General features: G+C 44.1%; 1 pseudogene; it reads left to right on the top strand.

Annotated features, from left to right (window-relative positions):
• The window catches only part of LOC103265894, a 25,664-nt pseudogene extending 24,101 nt beyond the window's left edge, over positions 1-1,563 (top strand).
• The last annotated feature ends 5,731 nt before the right edge of the window (positions 1,564-7,294 follow it).

Below are 7,294 nucleotides of genomic sequence, written 5' to 3'. Positions count from 1 at the left end.
GGGTCTCGAACCAGCAGGCTCAGGCAATCCACTCACCTCAGCCTCCCAAAGCGCAGGATTACAGGCTGAGCCACCAAGCCCAGCTCCTTAAGGTTTTCAATTTTGTTCCCTGGCAACTTGGCGAGACATCGTCTCTACAATAAATCAAAAATTAGCCAGGTGTGGTAGCGCACACATGTAGTTCCGGCTACTTGGAGGGCTGAGGCAGAAAGATCACTGGAGCCCAGCAAGTCAAGGCAGCGGTGACCCAGAGTGTGCCACTGCACTCCAGTCTGGGAGACAGAGTGAGACTCCAGCTCAATAATAAAAAAGAAAGAAAGCTTAATCTAGTAAAGGAACACATTTAACTGTGAGAACCAAACACTAACTCACTGACATGCATCTGCACTGTTAGCACAGTTGGGTTCTGCTGTCAACTTGGAATCAGAAGAAGAACCAGGAAAATATTTCCAACATTTAAGGATCATGCTCCAGTGCAATAAAAGAATATTGATCATGGTTAATAATATATATGTATATAAATATATAATTTATTAACTACATGACTATATACTTTTTTATTAAAATCCATATGTTATAAGCCATACTTCCAAAAGAGACAGACTAAATAGTTAGATTAAATAACAGGTAAATATTTTAATATTTCATCCTCTCTAAGTCATAGAATTTTATGCTCTCCAATTTATACTCCTTACTCTGTAAATGACCATCATATATTGAAAAAGACTTGATCTTCTGCATCATCAACTGGGATATTTCTTTGATGAGGCTCTTAAGGACATTGGTACTGAGCCTGGATAAGAAAAGATTATGATTCCCATAGATTAGGGTTGACAGAGTATAATTAAGTCTATTATGACTGGAAATTTGTTCCAACTACCAGAATTAAATGATAGTTGCCTTTAACATACAGCAAAAGTGAGACTAGTGAACAATACAGTCACAATAGCTAAAGGTGACCCCAAGAAGCCAAAGGGCAAGATGTCTGCTTATGCCTTCTTTGTGCAGAAGTGCAGAAAAGAACATAAGAAGAAAAGCCCAAAAGTTCCTGTCAATTTTGCAGAATTTTCCAAGAAATGCTCTGAGATGTGGAAGAAAATGGGAAAGAGAAGGCTAAATTTGATGAAATGGCAAAGGCAGATAAAGTGCACTATGACCAGGAAATGAAGGATTATGGACCAGCTGAGGGGGGCAAGAAGAAGAAAGACCCTAGCCCCCAAAAGGCCACTGTCTGGATCCTTCCTGTTCTGTTCAGAATTCTACCCCAAGACCAGATCCACAAACCCTGGCATCTCTATTGGAGATGTTGCAAAAAAGCTGGATGAGATGTGGAATAATTAAAGCAATAGTGAAAAGCAGCCTGACATCACTAAGGCAGCAAAGCTGAAGGAGGAGTACAAGAAGGATGTTGCTGACTGTAAGTCTAAAGGAAAGTTTGATGGTGTAAAGGGTCCTGCTAAAATTGCCCAGGAAAAGGTGGAAGAGGAAAATTAAGAAGATGAGGATGAAGGAGAAGAGGAGAAGGAGAAGGAGGAGGAGAAAGAGGAAGAGGAGGAGGAATAAAAAGCTGTTTATGTAAAAAAAAAAAAAAAATAGCCGGGCATGGTAGCACATGCCTGTAGTTCCAGCTACTTGGAAGGCTGAGGTGGAAGGATCACCGGAGCCCAGCAGGTCGAGGCTGCAGTGGCAGGGAGGGCCACTGCACTCCAGTCTGGGTGACAGAGTGAGACTCCAACTCAAAAAAATAAATACAGCAAAAGTCATTTTAAAAATCTAAATTCTAAACTTGACTGTTTCCTCTATTTTTATTGAATGAGTCTGGCAACCCCCCATGGAAGAATCATGGAATTTGCAATAATATAGTGCCAAACTGGGAGAAACAAAATAGAAGAAAAATCCATAGAGTGTAGGTCACTTTTAGATTGGTCAGAGTGCAAAGGAAAATTTAGTTGTATATGATACATTTAAAACTTATAAATATCTCAGTGAACAGATAATGCAGATTAAGATCACTCTCAATTATACTAACTTTCACCTTAAGCTATTCTCAATATGGTAAGCCTCAGAGTATATATATATATAATCATGAATAAGCGAGGAGGGGGGTGGAACTGTTGGAATGGACTGAGCTTGAACAGAAGTGGATATTAATTTGTTTTCCTGAAATTGCTGGTTGGGGGGCACAGAAAAAAAACATGTTAGTTATAGGTGAAGTGAAGACAGTGCATTTTATCTATGGATCCAGGCTACAGTGCACTTTAGTTAATTAGGAACAGAAGTTTTGGGACAAGTTCAGGAATAATGATCAATGTTAATCAAGGAGCATGAGTGAGTGGTGGAGTGGCAGATTGTCAATCTTTTTCATTATAGTGTCTGGTGGTGGGTGGTAACATCTCATGATGGTTTTAGTTGCAATTTCTAGTTTATTTTTTGTTTGGTTGGTTTTTGTTTGTTTGTTTGTTTGTTTGAGTTGGAGTCTCACTCTGTTGCCCAGACTGGAGTGCAGTGGCATGCTCCCAGCCACTGCAGCCTCGCCCGGCTGGGATCTAGCAATCCTTCCACCTCAACCTTCCAAGTAGCCGGAACTACAGGTGTGTGCTACCACACCTGGCTAATTTTTGATTTATTGTAGAGATAAGGTTTTGCCAAGTTGCCCAGGAGGGTCTTGAATTTGCAGACTCAGGCAATCCACTCACCTCGGCCTCCCAAAGTGCTGGGCTTACAGGCTGAACCACTGAGCCCGGCCAAAAACATAATTTATTTAAAAAGTAAATTAGAGAGAGAGAAAGAAAAGATTCACCTCCCCAAGGTGGGGAGGGGGCCAAAGCAGGAAGCATGGCAACAGCCATAGCTCAAAAAGCACATGGCCATACCAAAGTCTAGCAAGGCAAAGGGCCCTGGCTGCTTGTGGTTGAGTCCTTTTAACCATTCCCTCGGATGGAGGGAGGTCATTAAGGTGATTGGGTGGTAGTCTGCTCCACATCATCAAGAAGGGGCAGGCAAGCACAGTTACTGATGTCAGTTGATGGACAGCAGGCAGATAGGTGGGTTATTCACATAATTGCTGCCATGGTAGGGTCTGTCTGTGTGTCCTAGGTCACAAAAGGCTGATTAGGTTAACTTGGAGATTTGGGCCCGGAGTGGTTTTTCCTGCAAGAGACTTGTTAGCATTTGCAATATGCAAACTCCTTGACCAAAGGTGGTCTTTTTATCATTTCTATGGCTTTGACCTTCCTCCTTGACAAGGAACCTGAAAGTTTACTATAGATTATTATACTAAATCATGAATTGAAAGGTTAGGCTGTCCTGGTCTTGCATCTGATGGAGATTTGCTGAAGGGGTGGGATAGGCTGCCAAATGGCCTGCAGTAGAATGTCTAAATGCTTTCTAATGGTTATGCTGAGGCAAAAGACTAATCTAAGAATAAGCTAAATTTCTTTTAGGTTTCTATAGGCACCTCCTTCCACAGAATATCCCAGCGGGGTTAAAAATTCCACTGGGGCCTCCAAAAGTTCAGACCAGATGGGGGTGTCTGTGATGTGGTTCCACACAAAAGATGCAAAGAATTGCACAGAAGTTAGATTAGAAAATACAGTTTATTTAGAAAGTAGATGAGAGAGAGAAGAAAGGGAAATTCACCTCCCCAAGGTAGGGGAGGGGGCCAAAGCTTAGGAAACATGGTGGCAGCCTAGCTCAAAGAGCACATGACCTGGCCATTGCTTAACAAAACAATGACAATGCTGTTTGAAGTTGAATGCCTTTTAAACCTTTCCTTGGATGGAGGGGCAGGTCGTTAAAGTGATTGAGTGGTGGTTTGTTCCATGTCAGGGGGACAGCTAAGCACAGGGGACAGATAAGCACAGGTACTGATATAAGATGATGAACAGCAGGCAGATGGGTGAGTTTGTCATATGATTGCTGCCATGGTGATGGGGTCTGTCTGTGTCATGTAGCTGATGAAGGGCTGATGAGGTAAATTTGGGTCTTATGGGTAGAGGCAAATACTTGAAAGAGAAAAGCTAATTAGCACAAAACAAGCTCTAAAGGGGGTTGTAAGACAATCATCAATAGCTACCTCTGAGAAACCGGTTCTGTCCTTGGCTAGCAATTAGAGGGTAAATTAAAGTCAACTGCTAGAAAAACATGATAGCTCTAGGCAATAGTAAAATCATGCTCATTGGGTCTATTAGCTCCATCTTATGTCCTTTCAAATTGTTTATACATTCTGAATATAAACCTGTTTTCAGTACATAGTTTGCAATTTGTCACCAAAGTTCAGCACATACATTCTACACAGCCACCTATGGATGGCCTTATCTGGTCCTTTTCATTACCTAAGAATTATCCCACTTCTGCAATCACTTATTCAGACACCCTGCTCTCTGACCTCTACTTCTGTTCCTAACAATATAATCACTCAGTTGCTCCCACTTTCCTGAGGCCTCTAACCCACTGACTCTGTTAACTCTGATTTCCTTGCTGCCTTTACTTTCCTCATTACAGATTTCAGATTCTAGGATTTCATAATTCTGGTGACTTCATGAACAATATTTTAGGCCCAGTACGGTGGCTCACACCTGTAATCCCAGCACTTTGGGAGGCAGAGGCAAGAGGATTGCTTGAGCCCAGGGATTCGAGACTAGCCTGGGCAACATGGCAAGACCTCATCTCTACAATAAATCAAAAAAAATTAGGAAGGCATGGTAGCGCTTGCCTGTAGTTCCAGCTAGTTGCCTGAGCCCAGCAGGTCGAGGCTGCAGTGGCCATGAGCGTGGGTGACAGAATGAGACTCCAACTCAAAAAAAAAAAAATATTGATCACATATTAAAATGATAATATTTCGATAATTGGGTTAAATAAATGTATTCCAATTTCACCTCTATTTTATTTTAGTACTAGAAATTTAAAATGACACATGTGGCTCACATTTGATTTCTATTGGACATTGCTGCCTTAGGGGCTCTCCTTCCTTTTGCAAACTCACGTTGCCTCCTCATATGACCAGAGATTAGGAAGGTTATGAATGCTGAAACTTTAAAATCATTCTCATTATATTGTTTCCATTTGTGACTAACATATTTATGTACTGTGTGTATATATTATTCATAAATGGGTATGTTTATGTATGATGGGGACCCAAAAAAACCACTGAATTTATTTATAAAAAATAGTGTATAAGAAATAGTATATAACTGGCCAGGCTCGGTGGCTCAGCCTGTAATCCCAGCACTCTGGGAGGCCGAGGCAAGTGGATTGCCTGAGCCTGCAGGTTTGAGACCTCGTCTCTACAATAAATCAAAAAATTAGCCAGGCGTGGTAGCGTGCACCTGTAGTTCCGGCTACTTGAAAGGCTGAGGCCGAAGGACTGCCGGAGCCCAGCAGGGGATGGCCATGAGTGTGGGGATGGCCATGAGTGTGCCACTGCAGTCCAGCCTGGGCAATGCAGTGAGACTCAAACTAAAAAAAAAAAAAGTAAGAAAGAACTAGTATATAACAAGGGATTGGCAGTAGCCAAATACTGCCAGGGTAGCGGTATGGAGGAACACATCAACAAGGGTACCTGATCTCAAACCAGGCAAAGTAGGGACCAAAGGGAAGCTCAAAGTTCACATGTATGATGTCCACTTGTATACCTAATCCTGAATTGTACCCCACATCTTTAAAATAAAATGTATATATAAACAGTGTATTTATTCTTAAATATTTAAATTTCAGTCATCGCCAAAGTAGTCTCCCTTTGATGCAATACACTTAACGAGATGCTTTTTCCACTGTTCAAAAACAGTTTTTGAGCCGGGCTCGGTGGCTCAGCCTGTAATCCCAGCGCTTTGGGAGGCTGAGGTAAGTGGATTGCCTGAGCCCGCGGGTTCGAGACCCGCCTGGACAGTGAGACCTCATCTCTACAATAAATCAAAAAATTAGTTGGGCATGGTAGTGTGTGTCTGTAGTAGAGGCTACTTGGAAGGCTGAGGCGGAAGGATCGCCAGAGCCCAGCAGGTCGAGGCTGCGGTGGCCAAGAGCGGCCACTGCACTCCAGTCTGGGCGACTGAGTGAGACTCCAACTCAGAACAAAAACAACAACAACAAAAACAGTTTTTGAACTCGTCCATTTTGATGCCTTTTTGTGCTTCTGCCGGTTTTTTGTTTCACCTCTTCCCCATCAGCAAAACGTTTCCATTTGAGGACTTTTTTCATCCGGGAAACAAAACAAAAAATCGCTGGGGGTGAGATCGGGTGAATAGGGAGAGTGGGGCACAGGAGTCCCGGTGTGTTTGGTCAAAAACTGCGAAACACGCAGCGCAGTGGGCGCAGATTGTTGGGGTAAATCACCCATCATAAAAATAGGCAAACGCGTTGAAAGAACTCCAAAAATTCACTGAAGCCTAACGCAGCCTGTTACAACAACACTGGTACACTGATGCCAATTAATTCCTAGAACACTTATCTAGCGGAGGAAGGCTGTACAAGGGGCTCGCCAACCAAAAAATAATTTGGGGGATTTTTTTGGTCCCTCCTCGGACGTCCTGCAAGCCCGGCCACTTCCCAGTTGCAGCCAAAAACCTGTCGTTCTAGCCTCATTCAGCCAGTAAAGGATAGCATCCACTGTCACCCAGTATAGGATAGCATCCGCTGTCACTCAGAGCTCTATCCAATCAGCGGCGCTGGGGTGAAAACTGTCCAATCAGACGCGTAGTCGGAGAGGAGAAGGCGGCTTCCGGGCTCTGCCTGGGCCTTTGTCTCCTGTGCCCGCGCGTAGAGTTGGCGTCTCTTCTCTGCTTCATCTCCTGTTCTCCAGGTGGCTCTGCAGCAGCCTCTGGCCCCCCGCGACCTGCAGGTACTGGGAGATTCGTAGGAAGGACGCCGGAACACCCCAGAAGCTGGGAATGGTGAGTGCGCGGGGCCTGGCGTCCGGAGATGGGATAGGAGACTGGTTGGAACCTACCAGGAACCGGCTGTGGCGGGACAGGGGGCAGGTCGACCCTCAGTCCTCTCTAGTCGCAGAGTGGGGCTGGGACTGCAGCGGGGACCCGGCTCAGATTGTGCGAGGACGACGGGAGTGTCATGGGGAGAGTCCCGACCTAGTGTTTGGCTTGTGTGTATGAGGAGTTGTGGTCCCTGGGTTTACCCGGTTTCTCCAGATCACCCGTTCTATCCTCACGCTGCCAAATGTTTGAAAAGCAAGCTCCCAAATCCACTACCCTGGCCCTCCTCCAGCCTAACCACTTCGGAATCCCTGGCAAGCATTGATGTTTTGCCTTTTCCAGAATGTTATTTGTTTACTTAGAATCATATG

The sequence above is a fragment of the Carlito syrichta genome, unplaced genomic scaffold (genome assembly GCF_000164805.1).
Source record: "Carlito syrichta isolate Samal-C Ts95f unplaced genomic scaffold, Tarsius_syrichta-2.0.1 Scaffold306933, whole genome shotgun sequence".
NCBI classification, from domain to species: domain Eukaryota; kingdom Metazoa; phylum Chordata; class Mammalia; order Primates; family Tarsiidae; genus Carlito; species Carlito syrichta.
Note: the sequence above shows the minus strand (reverse complement) of the source record. Positions and strands in the feature narration are given on the sequence as shown.